The sequence below is a fragment of the Geotrypetes seraphini genome, chromosome 3, assembly GCF_902459505.1.
Source record: "Geotrypetes seraphini chromosome 3, aGeoSer1.1, whole genome shotgun sequence".
NCBI classification, from domain to species: domain Eukaryota; kingdom Metazoa; phylum Chordata; class Amphibia; order Gymnophiona; family Dermophiidae; genus Geotrypetes; species Geotrypetes seraphini.
The window spans coordinates 243,335,096-243,350,411 of record NC_047086.1 but is presented as its reverse complement, the minus strand read 5'-3'; the positions used below and the strand labels follow the sequence as shown (position 1 = coordinate 243,350,411).

General features: G+C 46.4%; 1 protein-coding gene across 2 annotated transcripts in view; it reads right to left on the bottom strand.

The window, feature by feature from the left end:
• LOC117357860 (glycoprotein endo-alpha-1,2-mannosidase-like) overlaps window positions 1–15,316 on the bottom strand; it is a 43,790-nt gene that overhangs the window by 24,672 nt on the left and 3,802 nt on the right. The gene's annotated exons all lie outside the window — the stretch shown is intronic.

Below are 15,316 nucleotides of genomic sequence, written 5' to 3'. Positions count from 1 at the left end.
TGCAATGGCAGCAGCCCCGAGCTCTCTTTCGGTTGCCAGTGCCCCGCAGTTGGGTGGGAAGCGGCTGAATAGGCGCTTGCGCAGCTGACAGGAGGACAGGCATCCACGCGACCACCCTGACGTTCTCAGACTCAGGCAATGTTTGAGGTGGTGCCGGTGTCTCCGCATATTGTTATAGTGGCCTCGCGTAGACAGCTGGTAGCTCGACAGCCCTCACTGATGGGGGGCTGGCTATGTGGGGACCCGCAGCGTGCTCTGACCGAGCCCTTCATTTCCTGGTGACAGCAGCAGTTCAGGTCGGCCTTGCCTCCATCCCTTCTTCCCTGCGCTCTCCACTTTCCCCCCCCCCCCCATGTGCCGTTTGGGTGCCTCTGGAGCTGTGCCAGGCCCTGTCCGCAGCAGCCTTTGCCTTCTGTGCCCTGCAGTTTCTATTGGTGTCGCCGCTGCATACACAGAGAAGAAATATAGACACGTGAGTAAGTGCTCGTTTACCGAAGCAATACTCGGTTTGCGAGTCAAAGTTTGCTGGAGTGTTTTGCTCGTCTTGCAAAACACTCGCAAACCGTGTTACTCGCAAACCGAGGTTTGACTGTATTTGTATATTTTTGATTGAATGCTAAAGGAAAGGGTGGGTGGGAAGGGAATAAATTTATTTATTTGATATTATACTAGAAAGAAATTCAAGTGATGTATTTAATTTTAAATGTTTTATTATTTGTACACTTGTAAGATTAAAAAATGAATAAAGAATAAAAAAAATGACATAGAAATCTGTGCTACAGTGTGCCATTTCTCAGTTTAGATTCTGTCTGCTGGAAGTTATGGAATGTCATGGAAGCACACTAAGAGGAAGATTCTATAATATTGCCAGAAAACCTGACGGCCCACTATCGCATCCTTTATTGTAATGATTTCAAAAAGACGAATCATTCTCAAAAAACCGCACAAGCAAATGAGGTTTGTGGAGTTTTACGAAGGGTCACTAATTTTATGTGTGATGAGTCGAAGGTGATAGCGATTGGCACATGTGCAGAATGCACCATGAAAAGAGGCTTAAATGTGCACATATACTGGGAAAAGCAACGCTGTAATCACCATAATCATCTTCAGGTCTCATCGCATATCTTCTCATCAGGACAACATGGAAAGTGTGAGGATAAGAACCACCATCCATGATGCCATCCACTATTGTAGCACAAAACATATGTGGCTCACAAATGCCTATAATTCATGGGCTTTTGAAATTTTTTATGTCAAATTTTATCATGAGCCACAGCCAGAAACACATGCCTCAGATGCAAATTCCACAGTACCAGCACCCATAGAGTAGTAAAGTTTCAAGTTTATTTAAAATTTGATATACCACTTATCAAATATCTAAGCCGTATACATAATTACAAAATTAATGTAAATAGGGGTTCACAATATGCAGATAGACAGCAACCAAGACAGACTAGCAAAATAATAGGAAAGGGAGGAGAAATACAATAATTGAAGGGAAAGAGAAACATTAAGATGGAAACACAACAGGAAGGGTGATTTTTGGTCACCAAAAGCCAGCACCGTGCTTGGGGAATCACACGGCGATGATAGAGAATCACCCAGTGTGTTCCTTTGAATATTGATGAGCCCATTTTACTATCATTATAATATTAATGACCTCGATCTACATTAGCATGGCAGAGTTGGAGACTGCTAGAAAGCTTGGAAAAGACCACGGTGCGCTGTGTTGATAATCGGCCACTAAAAGACATGCATGCTAAACCGGCTGCAATAGGTTTAGCGACCATTGGTAAGTTTTGAGAATCTTCCTCTGAGTCTTCTGAAGAAAGCATCAGAAGCTTCACAAAGCACTAAGGGGGTAGCCCTTTAAAGGGGGAGCCAACATTTACATACTGATTATGCCATAAATGCTGCAATTCTGCCTAGATCCTATTCTGAAAATAATACACATACCTTACATAGTGCATTTTGACAGATGGGCATACACGTAGGCAGAGTATGGGCAAGATTTAAGACACATGTAGCTTACATAAGCATCTCTGGCATTTCAGGCACAAGCGTTTATATCAGTTCTATGGATGGCTGACCTGAACACCGGCTGAAAAGCAGGCAGAAGGCAGAGAGGAGGTAGGAAGACCTTAGGAGAGAGACAGGAGGCAAAAGGCAGGGAATAAAAGCGATCCACAGCAGGGGCAGCGGCGAGAGTTAGCTCCGCCCACCCCCAAGCGTCAGCGAGGTCAGAGCCCGAACTCCCCCTTGAAAGGGGGCGGAGCCAACGGCGCCCAGCCGTTCGGCGCGCGGCGAAGGCGAGCGGTAAAGGCGCTCGCCTTAGCGAGAGCGCCTTTGCGAAGGGCCTTGCAAGGGACGAGTATCTACTATCAAGTATCTACTATCAAGAACACCGAGGAGGACTGAACGGTAAAGAAGCGACAAACACAGAAGGTAAGGAAGAGACAGACGCCAAGGGAACAAACCCACACATACAATCAAGGTGAGGTAGAGCGGAGACAGCACACACAAAAGACACAGCAAGGCAAGCAACATAAGGAAGCAGCAGGCAAGGAACACAAGCACACACGAGGGAAGCAAGAAATGGAAGCCCAAGGAAGTCAGAAGGTGAGCTTTCCGGTCTTCTGTATCGGCTGCAATATGTATGACTACCTCCCTTCGGGGATCCAGGCATACATTTGCAATCGATGCATGGAGATGGATAGCTTGAAATGTCAGGTAAGACTATTGGAAGGAACAGTGATGGAACTCGAAGACAGAATCCGAGCACAGGAGAAGATTCTAGTGGAGTACAGGCCAAACGACGAGGTCAAGGAACTAGAAATGTTCATAGAGGAAGCTCATCAGCACCACGTAGAGATCCCAGGGCTGGAAAACTGTACTCAAGAAACCCATGTGAGGAGAGAAGACACCCATGCAAACACAGAAGAAACCGAAGACGAGGTAGGAGACAACCGCACACCAGGAGGAATAGTGAGAGCACAGGAAGACATCCCCCCACCCAAAGAACAGGAAACAATTTCAAGAGTATCATTGGAGGAAGAAGACTGGCCCTACTCCAAGGACGTGGACCTACGCCCCCCAAGGAACTCCCGAATAAAGAAGATGGGGATCATCGTAGGCGACTCCATTATACGACATGTGGACAGCCACACCGCAGGAGGAAGAGAGGACAGAGTCGTCACCTGTCTGCCTGGAGCAAGAGTGAAGGATGTGACCAACAGGATCTCCAGGATCATAGATGGCGCAGGGGGAGAGGACACCGCTGTGCTTATCCACGTGGGAACAAATGATGTGAGCGGGCGGAAGTATGACAGGGAAGAGCTGAAGGGCCAGCTCCGCTCACTCGGAAGACAACTGAAGATCAGGGAGGTGAGGGTGGCCTTCTCTGAGATCCTCCCAGTACCAAGAGCGGATGGAAAGAGACAAGGGGAATTGCAAGTAATCAACGCCTGGATGAGACGATGGTGCGAAGAAGAAGGCTTCGACTTCGTGCGCAACTGGACGGCGTTCTGGGGAAAAAGCAAGTACTACAGAAGGGACGGACTACACCTCAACAAGGAAGGAGCACGAGTTTTGGCAGGCAACATGAAGAAGGCAATCGAGAAGGCTTTAAACTGAAAGATAGGGGAAAGCCGACAGTCGACCACCGGTCGATGGCACGGATAGCAGGATGCCCCGACGAAGAAGCCAAGGACTACTACTCCTACACAAGAGAAGACGACCCCACAGCCAATAAGGGAGAAAAAGCAGGAAGGGACAACTCAGACACAGGAGAGGACGACCACACAGCAAACAAGGGTGATAACACAGGAGCAGTAAAGGATACCGTATTTGAAACTATAGGGACGGCCAAGAGTAGAAGGTCCAAAAAGGTAACACAAAGGGAATTTAGATGTATGTATACGAATGCTAGAAGTCTAGGTAACAAAATGGGGGAACTAGAGACAATAGCGAGACATGACATATTGGATATCATTGGCATAACAGAAACATGGTGGAATGAAGAAAACAAATGGGACACAGTACTACAGGGATACAAACTGTATAGAAGAGATCGAGTAGGGCAGAAAGGTGGAGGTATTGCTCTATATGTTAAGGAGGGAATAGATTCTGTTGAAATGGTTACAACAGAAATGAAAGAGAAGCTTGAGTCACTCTGGATCAAAATTCCTGGTCAATATGGTGCAGATACGAAAATTGGCCTTTACTATCGTCCCCCAGGACAGGCGGAGGAAACTGACTCAGAAATGATGGAGGAAATCAAACAAGAATGCAAGACGGGCAATGTAATTATATTGGGAGACTTCAATTTCCCAGGGATAGACTGGAAACTAGCAACCTCCAACTGCGGCAAGGAGGCCAAGTTCCTGGAGGTGCTAGGGGATTGCTTCCTGGAACAAATGGTAAAAGAGCCGACAAGAGGCAACGCCACCTTGGACTTGGTCCTAAATGGCCTCACGGGACCGATAACAGAAGTGGAAGTCGTGGTTCCACTGGGAACGAGTGATCACAATGTAATCAACTTTAAACTTGACATCGGGAAAGGGAAACATGCCAAAACCTTAACCACCACCTTAAACTTTAAAAAGGGTAAATACGATCGCATGAGGGCCATGGTAGAAAAACGACTAGAGAAGATGGTGGACAAACTTGAAACGGTAGATCAGGCATGGTCCCTACTGAAAAATACTATCACAGAAGCACAAGATCTCTACATTCCGAGGATTTCCAAAGATCGGAGAACAAAGAGCAAAAGAGAACCGGCATGGCTTACCATACAGGTGAAGGAAGCCATAAAAGAAAAGAAGGACTCTTTCAAAAAATGGAAATGCATAAAGACAATCGAAGCCTGGAACAAACATAAAGATGATCAGAAGAAATGTCACAAGGCGGTGAGGGATGCCAAACAGGATTATGAGGAAAAAATAGCCCACGAGGCCAAAAACTTCAAGCCCTTCTTTAGATACGTGAAAGGGAAAAAACCTGCAAAAGAGGCAGTGGGACCCCTGGACGACCAGGGAAGAAAAGGGTACATCAAGGAAGATAAACAAATCGCAGACAAACTAAATTCCTTCTTTGCGTCTGTCTTTACGAAGGAAGACACCTCAACAATACCTGAAGCAGAGAAAGTGTTTCCAGGAGAAATAGAGGACAGCCTCACCACAGTTGAAGTGGACTTAGACCAGATATACTATCAGATCGACAAACTTAAAAGTGACAAATCCCCTGGACCGGATGGAATTCACCCGAGAGTCTTAAAGGAATTGAAGGTTGAAATCGGAGAGTTATTGCACAAACTTGCAAACCTGACAATCAGAACTGGACAGATACCGGACGACTGGAGGATAGCGAACGTCACGCCAATTTTCAAAAAAGGATCGAGAGGGGAACCGGGCAACTATAGGCCTGTGAGTCTTACGTCGGTCCCCGGCAAGATGGTTGAAGCACTGATCAAGGATAGCATAGTCCGGCACTTGGACGCACACGACTTGATGAAACCCAGTCAACATGGATTCAGGAAAGGGAAATCATGTTTGACGAATTTACTCCAATTTTTTGAGACCGTAAACGAGCAAATTGATAGTGGGAAGCCTGTGGACATAATATACTTGGACTTCCAGAAAGCGTTCGACAAAGTTCCACACGAAAGACTTCTCAGGAAACTACAAAGCCATGGCATAGAGGGAGATATACAAAGATGGATAGGCAAATGGCTGGAAAACCGAAAGCAGAGAGTGGGCATAAATGGGAAGTTCTCCGACTGGGAGAAAGTGACTAGTGGTGTACCCCAGGGCTCGGTACTTGGGCCGATCCTTTTTAATATTTATATCAATGACCTGGAGGAAGGAACATCCAGTGAGATCATCAAGTTTGCAGACGATACAAAACTATGCCGGGCAATCAGATCGCAGGAGGATAGAGAGAAACTCCAGAGCGACTTGTGTCGGTTAGAAACATGGGCGGAGAAATGGCAGATGAAGTTCAATGTGGAGAAATGCAAGGTAATGCATTTAGGCAATAAAAATAAGGAATACGAGTATACAATGTCAGGTGCAACTCTGGGGAAGAGTGAACAAGAAAGGGACCTGGGTGTACTGATAGATAGGACCCTGAAGCCGTCGGCACAATGCGCGGCAGCGGCAAAGAAGGCAAATAGAATGTTGGGCATGATAAAGAAAGGAATCTCGAGTAGATCGGAGAAAGTTATAATGCCGCTTTATAGGGCAATGGTCAGACCACACTTGGAATACTGCGTCCAACATTGGTCTCCCTACCTAAAGAAGGATATAAAACTGCTGGAGAGGGTGCAGAGACGAGCAACAAAACTGGTGAAGGGTATGGAGAGACTGGAATATGAGGATAGACTTATAACACTAGGATTGTTCTCCCTTGAGAAAAGGAGAATGCGTGGGGATATGATCGAGACCTTCAAAATACTGAAAGGAATCGACAAAATAGAGCAGAGAAGATTATTTACACTGTCCAATTTGACACGGACTAGAGGACATGGAATGAAGCTAAGGGGGGACAGGTTCAGGACTAATGTCAGGAAGTTCTGCTTCACTCAGAGAGTGGTTGACACCTGGAATGCCCTCCCAGAGGAGATTATTGCGGAATTGACCGTCCTAGGCTTCAAGAGCAAACTAGATGCATATCTCCTTAAGAGAGGCATATAAAGATATGGTGGACTATAAATTACGCCAGGTGTACACCTGGCGGGGCCTCCGCGTGTGCGGATCGCCGGACTTGATGGACCGAAGGTCTGATCCGGAGATGGCAGTTCTTATGTTCTTATGTCCTTAAATTAAAGCATGTATTTTCACCTATTAGGCTAGCATTCTACATAGGAAAGTTGATGCCTACATTCCTTTATAGAACAGTTGCCTAAATGCAGGCAGTTAAAGAATCACCCCTTAAATGTCCCCAGATGGTTTAAGCTCAGTTAACTCTCAAAACAATGTCCTTCAGGCCCCCAAACACCATTTCCAGGCTCTGTACAGTAAATATCAGAAGAGAAAGGGATTGGGACCTTTATAACACTTTTTTGTAGTTTTCCAACCACATTCAAAGTGGTTTACATACAGGTACTTCAAGAATTTTCCCCATCAGTCCTGGTGGGTTCACAATATATCTAATGTATGTGGAGGATTAAGTGACTTGCCCAGGATCACAAGGAGTAGCACGGGGTTTGAACTCTCAAACTCAGAGTGCTGAGTATGGAGCTCTAACCACTACGCCACAGTCCATCAAGCCCAGTTTCCTGTTTCTAACCGTGGCTAATCCAGGTCACAAGTACCTGGCAAGTTCCCAAAATAATAAAACAGATTTTATGCTGCTAGTGCTTATCCCAGAAATAAGCAGTCTCATATGACTTTTCTTTTTCTTTATTTATAAATTTAAACATTTTTATTAAGCTTTTAATCATCTTGCACAGAAAAGTTTTGATTTAAACATAATAATAAAACCAAAAACCAGAAACTATATCATTTAAACAAAACTCAAGTTCTCAAAAATTAGATCCAAGACATATTCAGAGTGAAACATAATTAATAACCAAAACTAACCCCCTCTTTTACAAAACTAAACTAAACCTTAAGTTTTTATACCGCATCCTCTCTATGAATACAGAGCTCGGTACTAGAGAATGACACGGTGGCGGTTTACCCGCGGCCACCGCATTTTAGCCCCGGGTCACCCGCCGAAAACGGGGAAGAAAACTAGCAGTCGCTGCGGCGACGGGGACAAGGCCATTCACCGCCCGCGGGGCAGTGAATGGTCTTGTCCCCCGCAGTGAGGCATGAAGGATCGCGCGGTCCCCGCAGCTCACACCCGCCTGCCCAATCGATTCTAGTGTTTAGCCAGCTCTCTCCCTTCTCCTCACCTTAGTTTGTAGATTTTCTTTTTCGGCGACCCACACGATATCAGAGAGCCGCGCACCCACTGCTGCTCAGTTTCGATCTTCTGCTCTGACGCAACCGGAAACAGGAAGTTGCAGCAGAGCAGAAGATTGAACACTGAGCAGCCGCGCGTGCGCGGCTCTTTGGGAAAGCGTGCAGGTCGCCGAAAAAGAAAACCTATAAACTAAGGTGAGGAGAAGGGAGAGAGCTGGCTAAACACTAGGATCGATTGGGCAGGCAGGTAGTGGCTGCGGGGACCGTGCGATCGTTAGTGTTCCCGGCTCAAATTGGAAGGAGGGAGTGAAAGGGAAAAGGATTCTGGGCCAAGGGGATGTAGTCGGAAAGAAAAACCCACAGCAGGAAAGAAAGGGAAGGACTGGCAGGTGAGCCAGATGCTAGAAGCAGGGGGGGGGGGAAGAAAGAGGGAAAAAAGCTAGATGGGGTTGAAAAGAAGAGACACACTGGTATGGAAGAGGAAGATAGGGGAAATCTGGACACAGGAAGGTAACAGAAAGAGGGGAAATTATGTGCATGGGGCATAGGGACAGAGACATAAAGGGGACATGCCATGGGGATGGTATATGGACACAGGGGGGGCAATGACAGATACATAGGGGAGATATTAGAAATGGAGAAAATAGGAGCACAGAAGCGAGATGGTTTGTGGGGATGGGACAGGGACCGAGCTTGCACAAATTACATTGTAACGTGCCATGAAAATAAGAGGAAGGAAGGTAGATAGGCCACGCGAGAGGAGCTGAAGGGTAGTAGAAAGGAACAGATGGTAAAGGAGGGAGGGAAGGGTGGTGGTGGAAAGGAATAGAACAGACATTGAAGGAGGGTGGAGAGGAACAGACCCCCAAGGGAAATGTGGAAGACAGAGTGGGAAGAAGACAGATGCCAGACTATGCGGGAGCGGAGGGAAGAAGATGGGTGCTAGACCAATTGGGGGGGGGGGTTAAGGGAGAGGCACAGTAACAGCAAATGGAAGACGCAGAGAGAAGACACACAGTGGATGGAAGGAATTCAATGAGAAGATGTGGAAAGCAGAAACCAGACAACAAAGGTAGAAAAAAAAATTATATTTATTTATTTATTTTTTGCTTTAGGATAAAATAGTATATTAGTTGTGTTGATAAAAATTTATAAACAAAGCCCTGCCAGCTGAACATCTCTTTCTCTAGTTCAGCAGCAGGAACTTTGATTTATAAGAAAGGAATAAGCTAAATATTACAGTACTAAGGCTTATATGGATGCAGCGGGGACGGTGACGGGGCGGTGAATGGGATGGCAGTGGCGGTGACGGGGCGGTGAAAGGGATGGCGGTGACGGTGACGGGGCGGTGAAGGGAACGGCGGTGACGGGGCGGTGCAGAGGATGGTGGGCCGGTGACGGGGACAGATTTTTTCCCCGTGTCATTCTCTACTCGGTACGGTTTACAAGAGCTTAATAAAGGAAAGTATAACACATTGAGTTTGGAGGGAGGAGAGCATTACGTTTTTGTGAAGAGACTAGTTTTCAGGTGCTTGCGGAATAGTTGGAAGGAGACCTGATTCCGCAGTGGGGTAGTAAGGTTATTCCAAAGCCCTGAGATTCTGAAGAAGAGAGATTGTCCCAATTTTCCCGCATGGAGGATGCCTTTTAGTGAGGGGAAGGATAGTTTAAGTTTTTGGGTGGGACTGGTGTTGCTGGGATTCAGGGAGTTCCAAGATAGAGGAATAAGGGGAGGGAGGATGCCGTGTAGGATTTTAAAAGCTAGACAGGAATATTTAAAGCAGGGGTGTCCAACCTGCGGCCCATGAAGTATTTTGTGCGGCCCCAGTCGAGGGTGATGCAGTGTTTTCCTCTGCTGCCCCTGGGTGTTTACCCTCTTGCCGGCTCCCTCCTCTGTCTTGCTGCAGCGTTTGTGCATTTGTGCGGCCACAGAAACATTTTTTTCGGCCAATGCGGCCCAGGGAAGCCAAAAGGTTGGACACCCCTGATTTAAAGTAAACCCTGGCGATTATTGGGAGCCAGTGGAGTTTGGACAAAATTGGGTAAACATGGTCAAATTTACATTTTGCGAAGATCAACTTGGACGCAGTGTTCTGAATTAGTTGAAGTCTTTGAAGACTCTTTTTAATACACAAGGTGCGCTACGCGTTTTAGCGCACGCTAAACGCTAATGCACCCATTATAAGTCTATGGCACTAAAACAGCTAGCGCACCTTAGTAAAAGGGGGCCTAATTAAGAAAATAAGTGTCTAATATCGAAGGCTTAGGGGGTCTAAATACTTCTTCAAATTTTGTTGTTCCTTCCTTTTCAAGGTGCCTTAAAGCCAAAAAAATTAGTAAGGTTGATGGGTTAAAAAAAACACATACTTATAGGACTCATATCTGACTATGCATTTACATGGAAACCTTAGGAATCCTCCCCCCCCCCCCCCCCCACCTCCCAATTGAGGTAACTCCAAGCTTCAGAAACAGAAGCTGGCATCTACGTTTCTGGGTTTCTCTCGAAATATAATAATAATAATAATAATTTTATTTCTTATATACCGCTGTACCGTGAAGTTCTAAGCGGTTTACAGTAGAAACAGAAGAAATGCAATAAGTAAGATTAATTAAGATGAAGAGAGAGTACTTAGAGTTCCCTGACTGTCCCAAAGGCTCACATTCTTGCTAAAGTACTTGAGAAAAATAAATTAGTTAGGTTATAAACATAGAGTAGAAGAAGGTAGGAAAACAGTTCATAGGAAAATTAATTTTGAATACATTCCGGAGGGAATTGGCCTTCCTTGAGAGTGGTTTGCAACCATAGCGTGAGACAAGTAATGAATTTGGTAGATGCTGTTGCTAATAGGTAAGGAATATCAAGAAAAATTTGATTTTTGAATTCAAGAAATTCTTTAAATCTATTTTTGAAGAATAACTTTATAATCCAGTTTTTGTCCGGAAGAAATGCAAGTTATTAACAAGGTTGCGGGTTCAGTCAGCTCTTTATCAGAGATTTCTAATAAAGCCGTAATATCCAATTGAGGTTCTTCTTAGATGTGGTTTTGATCCCTATTCTGGGCTGGATACTAGGATGAGCCCCTACACTAGAGCTCCGCCCCCTAAGCTGCAGGGAGACAGCTCAGCACGGACGGACAGCATGTCCGAAGAGGCTGCATTGTCCCCCTGGGAGGCGATTTCATCTACGGAGTTGGTACTTGACTCCTCTGAGGACTTGATAAGTCCTAAGGAGAACATAAGAACATAAGAAGTTGCCTCCGCTGAGGCAGACCATAGGTCCATCCTGCCCAGCGGTCCGCTCCCGCGGCGGCCCATCAGGCCCATTGCCTGAGCAATGGTCTATACCTATCTATACCCCTCAATCCCTTTTTGGTACTGTCCGAATTGACACCCCAGAATTTGTAAATCAGAAATAAGAATCCCTGCCATACAAGGCCTGCAACTCAGAAAACTGCCGAGCTGAAGCCACGGCCACAAGAAACACCAATTTCAACATCACAGCCTTTTAGAGTCTCAAAAGACAAGGTTGAAACGAAGCCTTCGGTAAACTGCAAAGAAGTACCTTAAGACTGTACTCTGGATAAGGATTCTTAAGAGGTGTACGAATATACTGTACTCCTTTTAGGAACTGAACTACATGAAGCTGAAAAGTAAGCGAAGAGCGAGATACGATTGCCACTTGAAGCTGAAGGGAACTGAACGCTAAGCCCTTGGCAATACGCTTGTGCCAAAAAAGAAAGAATATAAAACATAGAACTCTGGAATAGAGAGTTGTGCGGGGACAGAAATTCCACCCGTCCCCGTGAGGAATCACACCCGTCCCCACCCGTCCCTATAAACTTCAGAAATAGTTATTTCATTTAATTATGCTACTGAATTAAAGGCTCTGGTAGAAACCCATTTACAAATAAGCAAAAATACTTTATTAATTTGGAAATATTAATTAGGAAGAATACATACTTTGTAAACGGGTTTCTACCAGTGCCTCTAATGTTTATAAATTTTTAGCAACACAACTAATATACTATTTTATCCTGAAGCAAAAAAAAAAAAGAAATAGAATTATTTTCCTACCTTTGTTGCCTGGTTTCTGTGAGGAGTGTGTGGCGCAGTGGTTGGATCTACAGCCTCAGCACCCTGGGGTTGTGGGTTCAAACCCCGCGCTGCTCCTTGTGACCCTGGGCAAGTCACTTAATCCTCCATAGCCCCAGGTACGTTAGATAGATTGTGAGCCCACCGGGACAGATAGGGAAAATGCTTGAGTACCTGATTGTAAAAACCGCTTAGATAACCTTGATAGGCGGTATATAAAATCCTAATAAACTTAAAACTTGAAACTTTCCTCATGTTCTCATTCAATTCCTTCCATCCACTGTCTCTCTTCCTTCTGCGTCTTCCATTTGCTCTGTTACTGTGCCTCTCCCTTTCTCCCCCCTTCCAAATTGGTCTGGCACCCATCTTCTTCCCTCCGCTCCCCCATAGTCTGGCATCTCTGTCTTCTTCCCTGCCAGCGTCTTCTTCCCACTCTCTCTTCCCCATTTCTTTTCAGCATCCTTTTCTCCCCTCATCTTCCCCATGTCCTGTCAGCGTCCTTCTCCCCACCTCTGTCTTCCCCATGTCCTTTCAGGGTCCTTCTCCCTCTCTGTCTTCCCCATGGCCTTTCAGCGTCCTTCTCCACCCCCACCCCCCGTCTTCCCCATGTCCTGTCAGCGTCCTTCTCCCCCCTCTGTCTTCCACAAGTGCTTTCAGTGTCCTTCCCCCCCCTCCTTCTCTCCCGCCCCGGGTGCAGCACAGCTGGCCAAGTCCTCTTACTTTTGTGGCGCTTCCCCGACCGACCGACAACAGCCCCGGTCCGACAAACCTCCCTGCCCTTAACCGCGAATCTAAATTACCTTCTTACAGCTGCTGTAAGAAGGTAATTTAGATTCGCGGTTAAGGGCAGGGAGGTTTGTCGGACCGGGGCTGTTGTCGGTCGGTCGGTCGGGGAAGTGCCACAAAAGGGGACCTGGCCGGCTGTGCTTCACCCGGGGCGGACCGCACCCCTCCCTTGGTAGCCATTCGAGCCGCGAGGCTATTCTCCTTCTCCTTACCTGCCCTGCCTGCAGCACAGAGACGAACGGAAGTCTTCCCGACGTCAGTGCTGACGTCGGGAAGATTTCCGTTCGTCTCTGTGCTGCAGGCAGGGCAGGTAGGGAGCAGAAGAGCCGCGCGACTGAGTACATCCAGCCCCGCAGGAACCCCGCGACCCTCGGAGGCGTCCCCACGGGATCCCCGCGACCCTAGGGGGCGTCCCCACGGGATCCCCGCGACCCTAGGGGGCGTCCCCACGGGATCCCCGCGACCCGAAGGGGGAACCTGCGGGATGCCCGCAGGTCCCGTGGGATTCCCGTCGTCCCCGTTCCCGTGCAGCTCTCTACTCTGGAAGGGTGCCAATGTTGAGAAGTACCCAAGAAAGAAAAAGCCTCCAAAAGGAAGCATAAGCCACAGGTGAAGACGTCTGTATCGCCTGGAGAAGAGAAGAAATAACCTGCTTCGCATAACTCTTACACGTCAGCCATGACTTTTCAAAAGCTAGGTCGTAATATCAAAGTAGGACGAATATCCATGTTGATTGGACCCTAGGTGAGTAAATCCGGAGATACCAGGAATCTCAACAGTTTGGCCGTCGAAAGACTCATCAGATCCGCATAGCAAGGATGGTGCAGCCAAGCCGGAGATTCTATAATTACTGTGCCCTGAAAGCGAGCTTGAGATGGCAAATCCATCCAAGCATCAGCCAGGGGAAAACACTTAAAAAGAGAAACCAGAGGCGAGAAAGAAGCAACGCTGCTACCCCCTCTGACTGCCACTCCCTGCGTCTGCTGAAGAAGCTAGGAAGCTTTGAATTTTGAGACAAGGCCATGAGGTCTAGTTGTAGGAGATCTCACCTTTATACAAAGAGCTGGAACGCCTGAGCAAATAGTTCCCAATTTCCAGGATGTAGAAGATTCTACTACTACAACTATTTATTATTTCTAAAACGCTGAAAGGTGTACACAGCGCTGTACGTTTTAACATACAATAGATGGTCCATGCTCAGATTTTGTGGTGAGAAAGTCTATCTAAACCCTTTTCCTGTCCTGTAAAATGATGCGCTGACAGAGAAAGATGAGATTTCACCCACTGAAGTAGAACCATTACTTTATTCGCCAACTGAGTACATCATGTACTTTCTTGGCTGTAGAGAAATACCACCGTCATAACACTGTCCTAAAAGACCTTTATCGTCATTCCGGAAGAATGGTATGAAACTCCTGAAACGGTAGCCTGACCGTGCTTCAGTCCAGAAGAATGAACGAGTACTGACTCCTTGCGCTGAGGATTGAAGGCACTGAGCCCCCCAACCCGACAGCCTGGGATGTTTGGCGACTTTGAGTCAGTCCAGTAAAGACCAAGACATGCCTTTGTAAAGATTAATCTCGCTGAGCCACCAAATTATATTGAGCTATGCTTGAGGAGCCTACTTGGAATCTCAGGAGGCACCTAGTGTGCCTCAGCACACAGTTTGAGATACACTGTTTTAGGGAGTGGAGCAGGAAGAGAGCTATTAAAAACTTCTTGCTCCCAAATATAAAACACCAAATTATGCCTGTACAAAAGGAGAACAAATTTAAAAAGTGGAAGGAATAGGGTGGGAGGAAAAGACAGGCAAGGAAGAAAAAAAGAAATTAGAGAAAAGTGAAAAAAATTGAAGGAAAAAAGTGTGCTGTTGTAGATGATGGGCTGAAAGAGAGAGAGAATGAGAATGAGGGGGAATAGAATGTGGCAGGACCCTGGCTTTTGCTTTGCCCACTCTTGATGTTTAGATACCAGCTGGTCATTCACTACCAGATGTACTGTATTTTGTTTTTCTTTGCTGGGTGAGGGGGAAGTTGTTGCGAGTTTATGAGTTTAGCACCCACAATTATTTTCAAAAGTTGGCTCATATGAATCTTGTTATAAGCACCACATGAATTACCAAGCTTCAAAGGCCAAAAGAAAAGCACATGGTTCTGGCCCCAGGGCCATAGGATGGACAAGCCTGGTCTAAGATGTGTTAATATTTAATTTTAAAACTAGCATTTTATAGATGCTGTTCCATCTAGTTGAAACAGCTTGTTTAAGGCTAGTCTCAAGTTGATCATGGGAATAGAGTTGCGCAGAATCCTGTCCGTCCCCATCTGCCCCCACCAGAATCCTGCCCGTTCCCACCCATTCCTACCAGAATATCTTCCATCCCCAACCAACCCCGCAAGGAGTCCCCTCCTTCCCTTATAAAAAGCTGCAATTACTTCTGACAGTTTTGATTTTAGTTTTACAGAAAATTCAAAACAAAGTCAGACATCTGCCAGAATAGGCATAAAACCAATACCCCTTCTCCCTCCCTCTCC